This window comes from Xenopus laevis, chromosome 8L (genome assembly GCF_017654675.1).
Source record: "Xenopus laevis strain J_2021 chromosome 8L, Xenopus_laevis_v10.1, whole genome shotgun sequence".
Taxonomy (NCBI): domain Eukaryota; kingdom Metazoa; phylum Chordata; class Amphibia; order Anura; family Pipidae; genus Xenopus; species Xenopus laevis.
Window position 1 is genome coordinate 69,922,465 of NC_054385.1, and position 20,157 is coordinate 69,942,621.

Here is a 20,157-nt window from a genome sequence, read left to right on the forward strand (position 1 = left end):
TTTTGATCTTTTGTGGTATCCAGCCAATTCCTAAAATTCTGTATTTGGTGCATCTCAACCTCTGTATCATAGTTTTTTGAACAGATATACCCATCTACCTAAAAAAATACTGTGGGCACTTTTCATCACTGCTAGACCTACAATGAGAATGAGGAATTTGTATTTTTCTGTGCATCCCTAATACCAATATATACAGGTATAGGATCCCTTATCCGGAAACCCGATATCCAGAAAGCTCCGAATTACGGAATGGCTGTCTCCCATAGACTCCACTTTATCCAAATAATCCAAATTTTTAAAAATGATTTCTTTTTTCTCTGTAATAATAAAACCGTAGCTTGTACATCATCCCAACTAAGATATAATTAATCCTTTTTGGAAGCAAAACCAGCCTATTGGGTTTATTTAATGTTTAAATTAATTTCTAGTAGACATAAGGCATGAAGACCCAAATTACGGAAAGATCCGTTATCCGGAAAACCCCAGGTCCCGAGCATTCTGGATAACAGGTCCCATACCTGTACAATACATGTGCAATATGGAAGGTGTTTCAGCACAATAATAAACAGGCAATTAAATATAACTTAATCTAGGCATCATAAAACATAATTATGAGATACTATTAAATAATAATCATATCATTAAAAAAAAGCAACAAAAAATTGGTGAATTGGTCAGGCCTAGAGCTTTAAAAGTTCCTAACTCACCCACCCTACAGTATTTACTGTTACTTGGGGTTTCTATTTCCTGGTAGCAGCAATAAATGTGCAAAGATTAACCTGCACCAAACTTTTAACTAGTCAGGTGTATGTAAGGCAAAGGGCACAGGTGCTTCAGGCAGTAACACATAAAATGTGCGGTCAAGAATCCCATGAAAAATGGCCATGACTTCACAAGAAAAATTGTCCAGGTTTTCTCTTATAATGTATGCTTACATGCTATATGTTTTTTTTTTTTTTTAGAATACTCCAACAATACTCAAGTGAATCTACATATACTTGTACAGTGTGTGAATAATTTGGAAAAAGAGTTATCGCCCTACAAAACACTGGAAATCAAAAGAATCATTTATTAAACAAAATTTCTCCATCCACATCTAAGTGAATATAAACTTTAGGGCACTAATGAGAAACCATCAGCAATATGATTTTAGCTTTTGGGCCTCTACCCACAACCATAACGTTTTCTACATTAAAAGTGGTAATTTTGATTAATTTAACTTTTAGTATGTGACAGAATGTTTCTTAGAAACTCATCAATTTACTTTTATGGATTTTTAATTATTTGCCTTCTTATATTCTATTATTATTGCCTTCTTCTCTCTGACTCTACAGCCAAAATCGACTGCTTTTTTAAGGCTAAATGTTACTGTTATTGCTCCATTTTATTATTTAGCTTTCTATTCAGGCTCTCTCCTATTCCTATTCACAGCTTCCATTCAACCCAGTGCCTGGTAGTGAGGGCAAATTTCAAGCTGTGGAGCTGCTAAACAAATGCTAAATATTTAAAATAAATAATATTTGATTAGAATAGTACACAATACTACTTTCAAGGTGAACTACCCCTTTAAAGTTCACATCAAACTATTTATTGGAAGCAAATGTCCTGTTTTATATGAGAAAAGTTTTCTTTCTATGAAAAGCATTTGAACCTTGTTTATCTTTATTTGTGTAAGATTTAAAATCACTGTGTTCTGCATAATTTATTTGTTATCTAGCTATATAAACATGTACCCTATAGCCTCCACTGATTACACAGAAGCTTATTTACATAACCTGTAGAGGCACTTCTGAAGCAAATACAGTTAGGGTTAGTTCACACGAGGAGATTCGGGGAGACTTTGTCGCCCTCTTCTTCTGGGCGACAATCTCCCCGAACTGCCTCCGTGTGTCTTCCCATCCGCTATAATGAAAAGTCACCTGCGCTAAAGCACGCGCGTCGCTTCGTTTTCCGAAGTCGCCAGAAGACATAGACATACATACATGGACATACATCATATGAAATGCACCAAAACAAATTGTGTTTTTTTTGTGTTGCAATTAAAACAATAGGCAAAACATACCACATACACACACATACAAACTTTCAAAATGTTTTGCGTGTCTTGAATAAGCCAGAAAATCCATGCAAAACATCTTAATCCATAACTAGCCATTACATTGTTTTCCTTAAACTGACATAATTTATTTAGAGATAAATTATCCCATTAAGTGCTGGGTTCCCTGACACTAGGAGGCCCATCTATGTTCATGGTGTGAGTTCATGGTGGGCACAAATGGGCAGTGTAATGTTAAAAAGTGTTAAACGTGGTGCAAGCTTCCATTGCCATTTAAAACTGGTTTCTGATGGTGACCCTTCTCAGAATGAATTGGGGAGCAGGAGAAGTTATGGAATGCTTATTTATTATGCTGGATGTACCTGAAACTAACCTTGTTATGAGTTGTAGTAAGGTCACCATAATAGGAGCTTAAATTATGCTATTTATCCATCATGATGCTCACCAACCCCTTGAATGTTGATTCCAGTGGCTTCAAAGCAGGTGAATGAACTCTGCCACGTGGGACTGTACCCATAGGAGCAGACACCAATGTTCAACAAAAAAAAATTATGACCTGCTCGTGCCCTCGTTTTTTTTGCAGCGAATAGTAAGAAAATGCATTTTGTCATCATTATCCGCTCAGTGTGTCTGCACAGTGGCCAACACTGTGCCTATCAGTGCAGGGGAGGGAGTACATTAGTGATTTCTCCGCATGTGTTGAGGAGCTGAGGCTGTGCCTCATGTGACCTAAACGTGGGCTTCCTCTGGGCTCCCTGATTTCCAAAATGCAAAGTCTTGCGTTTCTTTCACCAGAATCCTCCAAGTGTGTTTGCACTGGAGCCAACACAAGGCTTCTGGATGCAAACAGAGAAGAGAATACTTCTAGCAGTGAGGGGCTGAAATCGACCTGCAGATTCAAGCAGGCTGATTTTGACACCGTCCGGCCCCAGCCTTAGATTGTAAACTCCCTTGGGGCAGGGACTGATGTGAAAGATGTATAATCTCTGTACAGCTCTCCATGTTATTGCTATATAAACAAACCATTTGAATAATACCGTTGACTTTTTGCTCCATGCATACATTGGTTAGAACATTAAAGGGGACCCGTCACCCAAAAAAAATATTCAAAATCCTATTTTATCACATTAGTCAAGCAAAATGAACTTTAATTACACCATATAAATTATTTGAATCTTGTTTCCTTCAGTCTGGGATTTCATAATTATAGCAAGCAGGCAGCAGCCATTTTGTGGACACTACTATTAAGACAAGCCTTGTATCATCTCAGAATCTTGTTTGTGCACCAGAATGAAGAACCTATCCATCCCCATGCCCTGGTTACACAATTAAATGGTAAAGAGAACAGGGGAATGTGGGGAGAGCAGTGACATCTAGTAAGTGCTGAATGGAAAGTAAAAGTACTTGTCTGCCCTGCCTCTATGCCACTGGCATAGAGGATGGGCAGACAATATTTGATTGACAGCTGAGATTTTTAAATGAGCTTACAACAGTTATGAATGCTTTAATAAAAAAAAGAAATTGGATTTCATGTTTAATTTGAAAAGGACTTTTATTATACAGATTTTTGTGTCTGGGTGACAGGTCCACTTTAATGGGCAAGCTATGCAAAGGGAATTTCAAAATGTTCCATTTTGACCATAAAAAATAAAACTGGGTTTTATACAAGGCTATGTTTAAAAATAAAATATAATTACTTTTAAAAGTGATTCAACAGAAAAAAATGCAGTATTTACTGAATACAGAAGAGAAAGAATTGATCCAGTGGTAAGAAAAAACAATTGAAAAACTGCAATTAATACAAAGGTCAGGTTCACAGCATTGAGCAAGCACTGAGTGGCATGTTTCAATGCAATAAACATAGATAAGCATGAAACAGAAGCAGTGGCAATGCATTTAGGGCCATTTAAATGACAAAGGACAGTTGCTGAAAATGCTTTCCTGGGCCACCAACTGCTCCAGCCATAAGAGCAATCAGCTGAGGAACCTGTAAACACTGTAGGCAGCATTTCCCTGGGGACAATGACTTGTTGCTGGGGAAAGACTGGCGTGCCTATTGTTAATAGATGTTTGCAAGTGCAAGGAGTAGGTTAAAGAACATCTAATTCACTTTCAGCCTTTACATATGGGAATATCAGCAGCCAACAGGTGCCCATGTACTATGCTAGCTTTGCAATACTTGTTCCTTACCTGTGCGCACTACATCATACAGGGCCATACTGAGTAAATAACTAGCCCCCGAGTGCCTAGCAGCTAACTTAATGACTGCTGAAGACTGATCCAAATGGGACAAGTCACACAAGCCAGTTTTAGCTGATATGTCATGCCAGATCATTTATTTCCGAAGATATTAACAGGTAAAGGTGGCCATACATGGGAAGATTAAAGCTGCCGATATCGGTCCTGTAGACCAATTCGGCAGTTTATCTGCCTGTGTATGGGGTGTTCCGATTGGTCTCCCCGAACTATATCAGGCCAAAAATCTGGCAGATATCGATCAAGCAGGTTTGATTTATTTGGCGATCGAAACTGTCCTCGTCATGTCAGCACCCATTTCCATAGTTGTAATCCGATCGTTTGGCCCTAGGGCTGAATGATTGGATTAACCCGATATCGCCCTGCCTTTCGTGGGCACATTGGGTTAAGATTTTCTCGTTTGGCGACCTTGACAAACGAGCGGATTTTATCTTGTATGGCCACCTTTTAAATTAAGATATGCCAGTTGATTGATTAGGATACTGAAAGCTGTTGCACATGAAGCATTTGTGGAACCTTTCCTTTTCTGTAGTAAAATAATGGGAATAGCATTGGCTGCCAAAAACCAAATACAATGGGGCCCAGCAAGAAGGCCAATTTTAACACTAACTTCCTAGATCCATGGTTTTGAAAGGATAATCAGAAAGATGAATAGATAATAAAAAGATGCTGGCAAATGGCAGTGGTCCCCATTATAGGAAACGAGAAGCAATTCATTGCAATTCCTAGCATGTACTGCTAGGGAACACAGCCGTTATCCATAGGCGACATGTGCCATCAGGTTCACAGCCAGCCGTCATCTCTACAAGTACATGCCCAACCCACTTATATACTTCAATCGGCTTTAGATAATTGCTGTTCCAAGCAGTGTTTCTAATTGGGGTGACACTGAAGAGACGACAGCTTTGCCAGTACCATTAGAATTGTGATTTATTTGCATGCAATAAACGGAGAGGCATTTTCACTGCTGCAAGTAATTCATGGCATGCAGACATAAAGATGGCCAAAATCCCAGAAGCCTGTCAGCAATGGCTTCTATTTTACTTTACATATATATCTTATTGCTTTATGTATAAATGTACAAATTCCTTACCAGTAGCTCCTTAAATTAATATGTCCGGCTCTTTTTTAATTACTGCCCACACATTTATATGCAAATTAAAGACAATGTTATTCCTCTTAATGATACCCCCCACATACACAAATGTTTTAGATGTGTGAATTTAAATATGTCCTATAATGCTCTTCAACAAGGAAACACACCAGGGACATCAATTATATTATGGCAGATTTCTGCTTAGTATATTTCCTTGCAGCAAGCCTCTGACACCATTAAAATGCTGGCCAATCAAATTCCGTTTTCCGACTCAAGCATCCAGAATGCTTTCTGCTCTGTACCTATACCTTGACCCATTTATGCCATGTCATCTGTCTGTAAATCCTCACAGGTATTGTGTGTGCATGTTCAGAGACAAGTCATTTAAAATATCAGCAAAGGAGGTGGAATGGATATCTGTGCAGAGCTAAAACACAAAAGACTATTGATCCATGGAAATAGCCATTTGTATTACTGGAATTGAGAATAATCATATATTCCCAACCCCCATCATGTCTGTTTAGAACAGAATTAAAGGGTAAGTTTGCCTTCCAAACACTTTTTTTCAGTTCAACTCTTTTCATATAGCATACCAAAAAAATAGCTATTTCCCTGGCCATCCATGTCAGCATTCACTCACTGGTTATTCCACCCTCTTATAGCTAATATGACAGAATTAAAAAATAATTAAGCAATAATTACTTCTAACACCGATTTTTCTGTCCTAAAGGTTCTCATGGCTTGTCAAAGCCTCTGCTATGTTCAGTATAATACTGTTTGTATCAATGCAGGTTAGCATATCTATATTATGTCACTGTAGCAGTTACATTACAAGGACTCCCCATTGTTTCTGTGTATATCTGCAAATTGACACGATGCTGCTGTATTCAGAATATCAAAAAGATGTATAACATCCTATTTAATATGAACAATCTCTGCAAAAGGACTAAGTGTGGTGATAACTTGATTAATAGCACATAATAAATAAAACAAACTGGAAACAAGTACAGGTATACTGGTCTAGAAAAGAAGAATGAGCACAGACTTCCACTCTAGCTGAGTGGTTTCTTCAGTTATAATCTGGAAATGGACACACTAGTTTGCCTGTGGAAAACAAAAATCAGATGCTTGATTTTAGTTCAAGCTTCTGAAGGGGAAATACTTAGCTATAGCAAGGGAAAAAACTCACAGTCCAGAAACATACATGCTCTAGCCTCAGGGTGACAGGAGAGCAGAGACTTCTGAGTTTACTTGAAGTGAATGAATGGTGAACACAGGCCAGAAACACACACAAACTCTAGCCTGGGGGAGACAGGAGAGCAAACACATGCCTCCTGGTTTAAGATAACACAAGGGAATATATATATATATATATCTCACTCTCTGGAGCCAGGCCCTCTTATTTTGTATGTCATCTGTATGTTGTATACACACCCATTTATTGTACAGTGCTGCAGAACAAATTGGCACATTATAAATACATGGTTGCTGCAGCAAATGCAGCAGAATGCTAAGACTAGGCTGGAAGTACACACTAGCTTTGGGAAGACAAGAGAGAGGAGGCTTCCATTCTGGCTACAGATAAGAATGCTGAATATAAACTGAGGCTAGAAGACTTTAAAGCACAGCAATGGGCAGAGGAAGATTAAGGCTGCCTAGTCTGCTTGCCTCTTGTGTGTAAGGATTATGTTTCTGTCCTGTGTCTGTAATTGTATACAGCTGATTACTGCGTGGGCAAGGGTAGGTGAGAACACTCATGTGTGTATCATTCCTGCGCAGCGATTGTGGATGATGGATTTTGGATGCAGTACAATGCTTCCATAAACAAAATCATTTGTAGTCAGGTATATAAGATTTGTGTCTCATATAAAACAGTGTTCCAAGAGCATCTAATCAGTCTATGCATTCTGAAAAATCCTGTTTGTGTGTGTGTATTTTCAATATTGTTTATGAGGTGGAATATAAACAGTATTTAGGGCCATACATTTAACACTGAGGTGTGTTTAACTGCAACATTTGTGTCCAGGAAGTTTTTATAACGTTGACGTCAATTGGCAAAAAATTTAACTATTATATATTCACTGGGGTGGGTTTGTGTGTGTGTGTAAAACCAGCACCTGAGATTGTGTGAAAGAAGGCGAGGAAAGTGTGCATGGTAACCGTTGTACTTTTTACAGGTTTTGAGATTTTCTGGAAAGTATTCAATATCCCATATATATGACAGACCTATATTTGATTTTTCACAGCAGGACATATACAAAATAAGGATTACAGGCACTCTCTTGTTGGCTATGACATTGCAGGGAATTGTGTAGTCAAGTGTACTGGATCTGAAGAGGAGATCTTAGAAATGTTAATGGTTCAGTGTAGCCTATGGGCTAAATTCAATCGTCTAGTACAGAGCTGTCCAACTGGCCCCCGATCCACCCTTGTGTGGGGTTTGGGTGTTATCCATAGGGGAGGAGGCATATGGATTCAAGGGTATGTTTTAATATCACTTAAATTTATCACATATGAGTGATGAGTGATATCCCTGCAGTGAGCACCAACCATTTGGTTTTATGATGTGCTACCACCATAAAGGTGGCCATACACAGGCAGATAAAGCTGCCGATAGATCAATTCGGCAATGATATTCATTGGGAAGTTTTCATTATTCTGTCGAAGTGACCCTTCGAAGCCCATTGCTCCTCATTGTAATCTGATGGTTTGGCCCTAGGGCCGAATGTTCGGATTGCCCCGATATAGCCATGCCATTGGTGGGCATATTGGTAAAAGATCTGCTCATTTGGTGATGTTGCCAGACGAGCGGATCTCTTCGTGTATGGCCAGCTTTAATGTGGACATGGTCTTAAAAGTTCTTGTGGTAACATGGGTGTGGTTAAAAGTGGATGTGGTTTAAAAACTGGGAGTAGTCAACACTGACATCAATTATCGGCCCTCCACCATGCAGGCCAGAAAAATTGCGGCGCTTGGTACCACAGAAATTGGACAGCACTGGTCTAGTAGTATAACCTGTGGCAGATTTCTGTGTATATGAGTGCACTGGAATGTTCCTATGAACTTGCTGCACAGGGAGATCTATGAATGAACATGGCTCTGGTATGGGTAGGAAAGTGTACTTAAAGACTGCAATGTAAATATTATTCAGGACTAGTAACTGAGAACTCTGCAGCATTTTAAGTGCATAATGTTATGAACTGATTGGGTGGGAGCACTGGAAAATGTGTGTTTTCTTTTGGTTAACAACTCAGTGGGTGGATGTATTGGAACAATTTTGTGCACTGAAAGCTTTGGACTGGTTCTGCTAGAGTGTAGAAGAAAGGCAGTACAGGGGCTGAATACACTCAAGCCACACTAACATGCCACCCTACATGTACATCAAATAATGTACATACACCAGATGTATTATGAAAAATTGCCATATCACCCTGATCCGGCAGATGTACAAACAAATAAAATCTCTGTATGCGTGCATCTACATTATGGGGCCCATTCACTAAGTTCGAGTGAAGGAATAGAGGAAAAATAGTTTGATTTTCGAATGTTTTTTTTGGCTACTTCGACCATCGAATTGGCTACTTCGACCTTCAACTACGACCTGCCCCTATATGTTACACTAAAGCAAAAAATGTCATGTTACACGCAAACACACAAATAACCAGTATATCTTTAAAATACACAAGAATATCCTGTAAATGATATCTTTATAACCAGTGCTTAGTGATGTTATTTTTGTCACATAAAACTTGTGTATTATAATAAACAATGTATCCCCTGTTGTAAAATATGAGGATATTAGAAGTTACCTAGGAATTCCATGACCTGTATATAAGTACTCAGCCTTGTGCTCCTCTTTGACTTATAATATCCTTATATTTATAATGTTGAAGGCATATTATTCACTATATAACACAAAGAAGCCATGATTTAGCTGTAAAGTATATCCTTATGTGTTTTATGATACCAGTCACCAAATACAATAAATTCTAAGTGCTGTCATACATGACGACTCGCTGAAGTGCATTATGAAAAAAAACAAAAATAAATTTACCCCTGTTGTAAAATGTGACAATGTTAAAAAAACTCTTTTTAGTTTCATGAGCTGATTAAAAGCACAAAACCTCTTTTATGGCCTTTATATGGTTATGGAAATCCATTGTGACTTCTAATATTCTCATATTGTGCTATATAGTTCCCTATATAAACAATGCTCAGTGATGTTATTGTTTAATTGGTGTCTAGCAATACCACTTGTAAAATATGACTGACCAAAACTTGTGTAATAAATGAAATAAAGTACCCTGTACTTTATCTATGGATTATGGCCTTGTGTCTTTATGTAGTCACAGGACTCTGCACTGTGGGAGATTTGTATATTTGGAGGGGGATGGGCAGTGGTTGAACTAGACGATTTTCTTTTATAGGGAGGTTAACTATTTCTGATATAGATACTGGATATAGATACATTAGTGAGCTATGAAATACCTTGGAAAAGGTGTATAAGGATAAATTCTGGGTGCTTGGGAACAATATTAGAGATTCATATGGGTGAGACTTGTTTGTATACATATGTTGATACACAAATAGATTTAAACAAAGGAATTTTGTGAGATTGGGTAAACTATGAGCTATATCTGTGGTTACTTGGCACTGTGTATTTTTGTAATCTTTTTGGTGTGGGGAACACTGTGATGTGATATATTTATATGCAAATATTGGTGAGTGAGCGCATTGTAAAGTATCTTTATAGGAAAAGTCTAGATGAGTGGATATTCTGAAGTGTTTGAGTAAAGTACTTTAGGTGAAGTGAATGGACACAATAACAGTTATGTATATGGGTACAGTAGAGGTATACCTAGGGGCCTGGATGAGACTAACTGGTAGTTATTTACATGAGAAAATTCTAAGTGATGAGCCACACTATGAGTTATTATGGTTGGACACTCTAGGTAACTTGACTGTAGGTAGTTAGTTAAGTGTTGGATACACAACTATTTTTTTTAAATCTTAAGTTTGAGGTGTTATATATTACTAGACATTAAGCCCGTTAAATTAACGGGCGCTAGACGGTCCGTGGGGCACATGCGCAGTAGCGCAATCCCACGGACACAGGGACTGGATGCAGAGACACTTCAACTTTATTATATAGGAAAAGATGCACAGTTTTCTCCAGGTCACTTATATGTACTGGTCAACTGTAACTGAACTGAAAACAAACATCTTATTAGTTGCAATTGGTTACTGCACCCGGGCAAACACTGCATCAATCATTACATATGGGGTAAACTTTCTTTTGTAATGTGGGTGCATCTAAAACTGTAACCTTTGAAAAAAAAGGCTAAATTAGCATTCTTTCAGAGAATCTAAGAAACCATACTGTTAAAAGCAAATACATATACAATTCAGAGGAGGAGTAAGCATTTCCTTAGCTGTGTACACATTACAGGAAGTCTGCCAGTGTACAATGGGAAATGTATCCTAAGGAAAAGCTCCATGTGCCCATTTAAATTGTGAAACATTGTAAATTGTTTGCATGGGTGTGTAACTGGGAGATGCAATTAATTTGCCTATATGTGTATATATAGGGAGATATTAAGGTCAGGGCTTAAAAATGGGGGCACTGGGGGGCTAAATCATTAGTGTTTACAGTACTAAACTATTGTACTTAATGGGTTGGCCACATTCTGGGCCAGTGTTGCTGGCTTAAAGGCCAATTCATTCCCTTGCTAGCTGTGCCAAAAGTTGCCAGTCCTACCTGTGAAGAAAAAAAAAGAAAGCAACCCATCTGAGTGTGTATTCTGGTTGATATTCACAAGCAACAAGCATTGTTTTGGCATCAAATAGCTGCCTCAGCAACCACAGGACCCCAAATAACACATCACTGCGTTAATTTGAGTGTAAAATGAGATAATGATCTATTTAAATGACATGGTGTGACAAATATCTCTATAAACTTTCCTGCACATTTATATGTGCAAGTAATTCAGCTTTGTATAAAACACAACAGGTAGGAGTGGAGTGTCCGGCAGTGCACACTTGGATGTATGTTTGGAAAATAATGTTGCTGTGTATGTACACAAAATAATGTGATGATGAAGCAATGTGTCTTGGACTGCACACTGGGGATGAGGCTGCAGTGCATATATGTACTTAATGAAATATACACTTGGAATGGAAGCATTTCAGCTGGGAGTTTTCACTGGGGTGTGTGTATTAAAAATAACCTGATCTTTACGAGACTGTATAGCTGAAACTGATACGGCTACACGTGTTCACTGGAAGATGTAAATGTGAAGCTAACCAGCTTGGTTATGCACATTATATGATTTATCTTGATAATATCTGCCTGGGAGTGGCCTGATGGACCAGACATTGCTACAGTACACCCTCCCTAATGCTGACAAGTTAATTGTATGTGTTTGTACCAATGTACATTGCATGTGAGTCACCTGAATATGTACACTGCATGATACTAAATGAAATCTGCCAGTTGTCTTAATTAGAGGATGTATATGTGAGATTAATATGTCTGGTTGAGTACACTGAGAGATGAGATTTGGGTGAGTGTGTGCATCCACATGGAGAGTAAATCTGTGAAGGAGTTTCATGACCATATTATACAGGTAAACTCCGAGGTAACTTCTAATATCCTCATATTTTGCAACTGGGGGTACTTTATTTATTATGATACACACGTTTCAGTGAGTCATTTGACAGAAATTACATCAGAACTCACCATTTATAAGGATATAATTTACAAGATATTCATGGTTTTTGTGTATTATATATATATATATATATATATATATATATATATATATATATATATATATATATATATATATATATATATAATATATATATATAGTCCACGAGATAGCCAGCACTCACAAATAAAAGTTACAGTTGCCTGGGTGCAGTATCAAAAATTTAAAACGTAACTAGCACAAAGGATCCGCACTCACAGGTCTTATATAAATATAAAAATTTTTTTTATTGTTGTATGCGAGTCTCGCATACAACAATAACATTTTTTTTAATATTTATATAAGACCTGTTAGTGCGGATCCTTTGTGATATATATATATATATATATATATATATATATATATATATATATATATATATATATATGCTTAAGGAGGGGGTAGATACCTCCAAAATATAAATGTTGCTTGTCTGACTTCTATACATATAGGTGTGTTTGTGGGTGTGTATGCTAGGGGATACACATGTTGATAAAACCCATGTGGGTACATATAATGGGTGGAGTATATGGGTACAAAGTGAATGATGTGTATTGGTGAAATTCACTTTGGTGTGTAATCACATGGATGAGCTATGTACGTGGATTTGCACAGTGAGACACGTCTGTGTGGGTGTGTACACTGGCAGAGGTATAGTGTGAATGGAATCTGTGTGGGTGTGCACATGGATATTAGGAAGGTGTCTGCATGGTGAGGATAGAGATGCACACAGTTTATATGCACAGAGCAGTGAAAGAGGTATGTAGCAGAGAGAGAAAGCTGTTAGTCAGCATGTACACAGGCACAGCCAAGGCAGAAAGGAAAAGTGTAATTTCTGTGACTCAAGCAAATGCCATAAAATCCCAGAAGCAGACACTTCGGCAGTTGCTCTGGATTCTGCATGGGGAGTGAAGTGCTGCGCTCTGTCTAACAAAGGGTTAATGTCCTGACCATCCAACCTTTGGAACTACAGCCCCCAGCATCCTCTGATACCCTTGCTGGGAGCTGGAAGGAAACCACAGGTTTAGCATGAAATGAAGTGGCCGGCATTGTGCTCAGAGAAGGGACGTGTGTCACAGCTGGGGATCTCCTGGCACCCAATGTTGGACCCAGTGGGACAGTCAGCTGGTGACATGCCAGAACACCGTTTGCTTTGCAGCAACTGCCCCGGACCACCCAGCCTTCTCCTTCCTCTACATTCACATGAAATGCCTCCCTGATTCATTCAATCTATTGGCCCAGCCTGTCGAACACAGGATGCCAAACGTTCCCAGGGAAATGCATGTACTTACGGCTCTCTGGGCAGATGAAGGACACGCACAGTCACAGAGCCGATGTGATGTCAAATTCCACGATTTTGTATGTGCAGCAGCCAGCGACTGCGCGCGTCACTCAGAGCCTGCGACGATGTCAGATAGCACAATCCAGCTTCAAAGCTTTCCAGCCGATGTGCCCTGATCTAGTGGCTAGCAGCAAATAATGTGACTGCCAATCTGCTTTGTTACCCGCTCATGGACGCATGCTCCCTGCGAAAGCTCCAATCACCATAACCACGCCCTGGTGCAATTTGATTGGCCGACGCCCTTATGAAATGCAGATTCCTTTCTTTTAACCCCGCCTGTCCCCCTATTGCCCACCCGCTTGCTCTGCTCCAAAATTCTTTCCTTCTGTTACAAATTTCTCTGATTTAATGGATTCTTTCCTAAATACAGTTCTCTTCCAGGGACAGGAAATTCAATGTATTTAAGTCTAGCACTCTTGATGTTTTGTACCTGTAAGACTGCTGGGTAATGCAGTCCTCTGTGCTACACATAACAGTTCACAGAATAACTAGTTAATATTTCATGGAGCAGGAAGTTAGGGATTTTCCAGCCAATCATCAGGAGGCCAGTCTGAGTCCTGCCATGAGAGCCAGGCACAGGAAGAGGAACCAGCCAGGAGACATGAGAGGATGACTGGGGGACTTACAGACTGGCATCTTATATTCCAGACCAGCCAGGGAGATGGGGAAACATTGCAGAGTGCAGCCTGCTGGGAGTTCATTCCTACCAATGGCTGGAGGGAGTGTGTGCAAGGTCCCAGCAGCCCATATGGTCCTGGGTGTCAGCTGGAGGTGTGAAAGCAATGCTGTCAGACCTACTTACAATCCTTACAGGTGGAGGAGCAAAATGTGTAATCCCTTCCCTGGCACAACACTCAGATGGTGGCTGTAGCAAGCAGGGAGACACATCTGGGTGCTGTGGGAACAACTCAAACGCTCCCCGTTCCTTCAAAACCACACAGTCTCACAGATACAACTGTCACTTTCTCTTTTCTCCCTCCAGTGTACTGGCAGAATAATGGCTGGTTACAGAACAGTCCCTTAAACTGGCAAAGCAAGGGTTAAAATCAATTCACAGTTCAGCCGCTTCTCCTTTCACGTTGGCTTTCTCCTGATCAGGAATGGCTGCAATCCTTGCACACTCACTCACTCACTCACAGTGTGAAGATGCTGAATAAAAAATACTTCTTTGTATCGTGGTACTGGAGGGGCAATTTCATGCATTGAAGGGAAAATCCTCCAAGCAAAGAAATAAATATTTGTAAATGCAACTGAAAACGACATATATTTATAGGCAAACAAACAACAGATTTTGGGTGTAGTTCCCCTTATTTTCTGACATGTACAAACACAAAATTGCCTCAGTAGGGTTGATAAAGCTGTGCACCAAAACAGGTATAGTATATAGAGCCGTCCTCAGTGTTTGTTGTTATAAAAGAGGACTTGTTTGGGCACTATGTTGACCAGGTCATGGGTAGATTATTCTGAACATGCAGCTGCTGTGAACATATATACATATAATACACAAGAGCCATGCATATCCTGTAAATTTTATCTTTATAAATGGTGACTATTGATGTCATCAGTTATAAACGGTGAGTGGTGATGTCATTTTTGTACATGACTCTTAAAACTTGTGTGTTATAATAAATAAAGTACGCCTTGTTGGAAAATTTGAGGATATTAAAAGTTACCCTGGCCTCGTGCTTTTATATGGTCATAGAACTCCTCGGCAGTGCCGGGCCATGCTGGGCAGGCGCCCTTCTGCGCATGCGCGAATTTGCGCTTCTGCACATGCGCGAATTTGCGCACATATCGCGACAACTACATTGAGTCGGCCAGAGAAGAGAACCGGACTTGGGGTAGGCGACAGAGGAGGTACGTGCCTGGCGCCCTCCGAGCTTTGCACCCTAGGCACGTGCCTACTCTGCCTACCCTTAGTTCCGGCCCTGCTCCTCCGTGACATAATATCCTTATATTTTACAATAGGGGTACTTTATTAACTATATAAATAGATCAGTGTGTGGCCCAGGCAGGCTAAGCAGCTGATGAGAAAATAAACCAGTTGGTATAATCACCACCCATCAAATTTTTCAACAAGTACCAAATATTTCACATCAGGCAATGTGTACATTTTAGGGCCAGATAGATTGCAGAGACCTATGCAAGGAAAAAGCATTCATTTAATCAGAATAAAGGCCCCCATACACAGGCCGATAAAAGCTGCCGACAGACCGAGTCGGCATCATATTGGCCCGTGTGTGGGGCCCTCTGATGGGTTTTCCTGATTGATATCTGGCCGAAAGTTGGCCAGATGTTGATTGGGCAGGGCTCCTGTCGGATCGCAGCTTGTTCGTTGATGCAGTCCCTCAATCCGACCGCCCGTATGGCCTCCATTCTGATCACGATTGGATCAGCCCACCCCCTCTAGTTATGTTACTGAGTGGTGCCAACGCTCCATGTCTCCTTAGCCTAAGCATGGCATGTGGAATAGGTGGGACTGACCAGGGGGCCCCTTCATATTGCAATTTTATCTGCATTCGAAAATTTTATACTGCAGGATCATATGAATCTTGCCACCACTCACCCCTCCCTTGCAGGGGTTTCCAAAGTCACTGTTTCCAAACCTGCCCACAGTCCTTTTCCTTTTGCCCATTTTATGCACAGGTTATCAACAGAATGCTGGGTGGCCTTTAGACTTAGCAGGAACAAAATAGGCAATATGTATATAGTGAAGCTTTTTAAAATTACATTGATAGGGAAAGAGTCTGAAATACCAGACTTAGAAATCAATGCAACTTTAGTTTATAATATCATTAATGGAGACGAAAAGCATACAGTGCTTCCCCAATCTGTCAGTGAGAATAATGAAGCAGAGGATATGAAGATTTTTCCATATTAAAAATGAAAACAACAAACCATGAGGTCATCACCCATGTGCATATTAAATCTAATGTAGCAATTAGACTGCTTACAGATCCAGATAAATTAGACTATTTGCTCCTGGTGTCAATCCCGATCAAGAATACCCGTTCTGGAAATGATTGCAGCTAAATCCATAAAGTAAAGCATATCATGGAAATGTTCTGAGTAATAATGTATTTTTTTATCTCGATTTGTACAGTAGGGGGTAACTCAAACAACAAAGTTTAAATTTGACAGGGAAAATGCAGTATTACAGGGTTTCCATAATCCCACCTATAATGTGAAATCTTTTCCTACAACAGAAAATAAATAAAATGAGGCTCATAACTAAACCAAATTTTGGGTCACAGAGCTGATACTATAATTTAAGAAACACTGATGTATGTGAAACAATCTGAAACATTCGTTTAAATAGGGTTGCCATCTGGTCAGTATTTTGCTGGCCTGGCTGAAAGAATAGTTCTTCATACCAATTTTATTAATAGGGGAGAAAGGTGAAAATATAGGAAGGCTGGAGTATTTTTTTTTACAAAAGTAAATTGACTTTTAAATAAACCGTAATACACCAATAGCTGTATTATACCACTTATTGGGTGGCTGAGGATGCTGGGCATTTCAGTCCATTGACTACTAAAGACTTTAGGAAAAAAATGGCACTTTCTTTATCCTGCATGGTGTTCCTAGAGGTATTATACTGTATATAAAACTGGCACTGAATTTTACTACTATGCACTTTGCGGTTTACTAGAAAAATATGAACTTTCATTTGAAGCAACGTAGGTTGTTCTTCACAGTCAGGACAGTGAGGTTGTGGAATGCACTGCCGGGTGATGTTGTGATGGCTGATTCAGTTAATGCCTTTAAGAATGGCTTGGATGATTTTTTGGACAGACATAATATCAAAGTCTATTGTGATACTAAGCTCTATAGTTAGTATAGGTATGGGTATATAGAATTTAATTAAAAGTAGGGAGGGGTGTGTTTATGGAAGCTGGGTTTTCATTTGGAGGGGTTGAACTTGATGGACTTTGTCTTTTTTCAACCCAAGTTAACTATGTAACTATGTAACTATGTATATCTGTTTTGTGGGCATTATGCATGGAGCTAGCACTGTATTTATCCTGCCATAAATTCTAGGATGAATTTTAAATTAAACAGGTACTGCCTTTATCCTGTCCGGTGGTTTGGGATATATATACATAAAATTGCCACTGCATTTATCCTGCCATGTGCTCTAGGTATTATACATAACATTTCACTTCATTTAACCCACCACCCCAGCCACAGAGGCCCCCCCATTCCTGCCGTGGACCAAATGAACCCATTATACCTGAAGCTGGCACTGCATTTATATACCATATTCTCTGTTCCGGGGAACTGAAATGGGATGGCGGATCCCTTGATCACCAGGGTTCACTAGACTATTTTCCAAGATCCCACCAGCAAAGTATGACACTGTCATGTATACTAGAGGCATTATACATGGAACTGGTACTTTAGTTCTGTGATACTATGAAGGCATTTATATAGAAAATGGTTGTAATTAGCCTCCCTAAACATAAAAAACCCTCAGCCTCCGTGAAAAAGTATTAGTTCTTCAAAGAACATCTTACAACCTTTTCTGACAGACTGCTGATTTATCAATGGCAGTGTATACATATACTTATGGTTACTGAGTCAGGGGGAGGCCAAAATCAAATTTCCTTTTGGCATTTTACAGCACTGCATTTTACACAAATAAAACTACCGGTTCTCATTCCCTCCCTATTGGATAATGTATCCTGCTCTTCTCAGGATGCGACTGGTTTCTCCAGACTGAGGTAAATGCAGTCCAGCCGAGTGTCATTCTATGGCTTTTGCCCGTGGGGTATTTTTGATACACACTGTAGCATAGAAACTCTAGTGTTTTGGGTAAATAGAGACAGGAAGACGTGGTTCTTAGGGGAGGGAGCCTAACTCCATGGTGGGGTTAAGTGCTACATTGGCACAATTTATACTGAGCTGACCATGTGAATCCATACCGGTTAAAAGACATTCCAGGCCGCAGAGAATGAATGCCAGAGAGCACACTAAGGACATGCCATATTCATGATTGGGTGCGTTACTATGACTCACCTCTTAGGAGTCTGCTGAAATAGCTGACAGCACTGACTCCCCTTTAGACAAACTGCAAAGAAGGGCCTCTTTTGTACCTGATCCACACCAGAATGCCAGGAACCTTATTGTGGCACAGTTCCTCTGGCTAAAGTGGCAGGAAAAGAAGTTTGTTTAGAAAGTGCTGTTTATGTGCGGAGAGTCCAGGGAGAGAAGTATACATGTCCTGAAACAAAGTCCATGTGCAGAAACAGCGCCACCTGCCTGTGAATTGATAGAGAAAGCTCAGATCTCTAGTTCAAAGGAATGCTTCAGGGACACTACACAAAGTTATATTCATAATACATGGTCTTCTGTCTCTCATATTCAATTTCCAAAAGATTAGGGCCACATGGGTTACTAGATCACCCAACGTGACCCTATATAATGTAGCTCACTTCAGACCTCTACTATGTGTCTCAGACAACACTCTCCCATTTGGTTGCATTTACAAGAAACACTGCAGGGTATATCTGGTGGTATTTGGAAATAAGCATGCGGCAAGATTGCTTAAGCCTTTTGCAAAGAGACCCGGATTTAGGAGTGATGAGTTTTACCTGGTATAACCATTTAAAAACCCAGTAAACCTGTTGTGCAGGATTACATTATTCTTGGGAAAACCATTTCTATGACATGCCAGTACCAATAATGGTAAAGTCTAATAGTCTTCCCATGTAATATTTCAATCTATTACTATTTCTGAATCTCAGCTTCATCTCACAGCAGGACTTCCATACGTATGCAGCTTCTCTATCCTCTACCTCTGAATAAATCCGTGGATTCTTTATGAATAAACAATAAATATTTTATTACTGTAGGACTCCCTGGGATTTACCCAATCCCTGCTGTGGGGGGGAAGGGAGAAGGGGAATGTGAATTCATCTGAGACGATAGTCAGGCCATATCAGAACCTACATATACAGATTTTATAGCTGTTAATTATACTTTATATAAATTTTCACATATTGACATATGGTCCAGTAGTGGTAGGAAGTGAACTAGAACTCCTAGCATCTCCCAAAGCAGTCAATACACTTATGATAGACCCAGCTCAGCTTCTTGTGAGCCAATCAGTTTAGTCGTCTGTGCCTCGGGCCCTACACCGACCATGATTACCCTTTGTACAATTCTGTGTACAATGCAGTCAGTGGTGCAACTAAAGGGACAGCAGAAGAGTAAGGGAGTTGAGTGTGATGTACAGTGGTAGCACACAGACATGTCTCAGTCAACACAACACTTTCTATGCCTGTGCTTCTATTACAAATAAAAAAGAGAAACCCAGTTTCCTGCATGAAACTTTTCTATACTTTTAAGAAAATCAGCAAATGGAAACAAATTCCCAAATGCAGTCAAGTGTGGGCATTGAATGAAGTTGGGTTCTCTTCAGTGTGTCAACCTTAACACCCACTGCTTTTCTGAGCTTACAGTTAGATTGATTTTCAAACTCTTTCCTTGAATTAAAAGCCAGCTTGTGGGAATTGCCTTACAGTAAAGCCATTGTGCCTTGGTCAGTGACCCTTGCCAAGTGAACTTTTCCTCTACCCTGCAGGGCTTTGTGTGAGGACTTAAATACTTCTAGGGAGGGTGGGTTTTTTTGTGCAAGTCCAAGATCCTGCTTTTG

General features: G+C 39.7%; 1 protein-coding gene across 1 annotated transcript in view; it reads right to left on the reverse strand.

Moving 5' to 3' along the window:
• The window catches only part of LOC108698619 (numb-like protein), a 51,667-nt gene extending 37,721 nt beyond the window's left edge, over positions 1 to 13,946 (reverse strand). The window contains exon 1 of the mRNA XM_018230238.2: positions 13,450 to 13,946. The gene's annotated coding sequence lies outside the window, so the exon portion shown is untranslated. The remainder of the gene's footprint in view (positions 1 to 13,449) is intronic.
• Between the last annotated feature and the right edge of the window lie 6,211 nt (positions 13,947 to 20,157).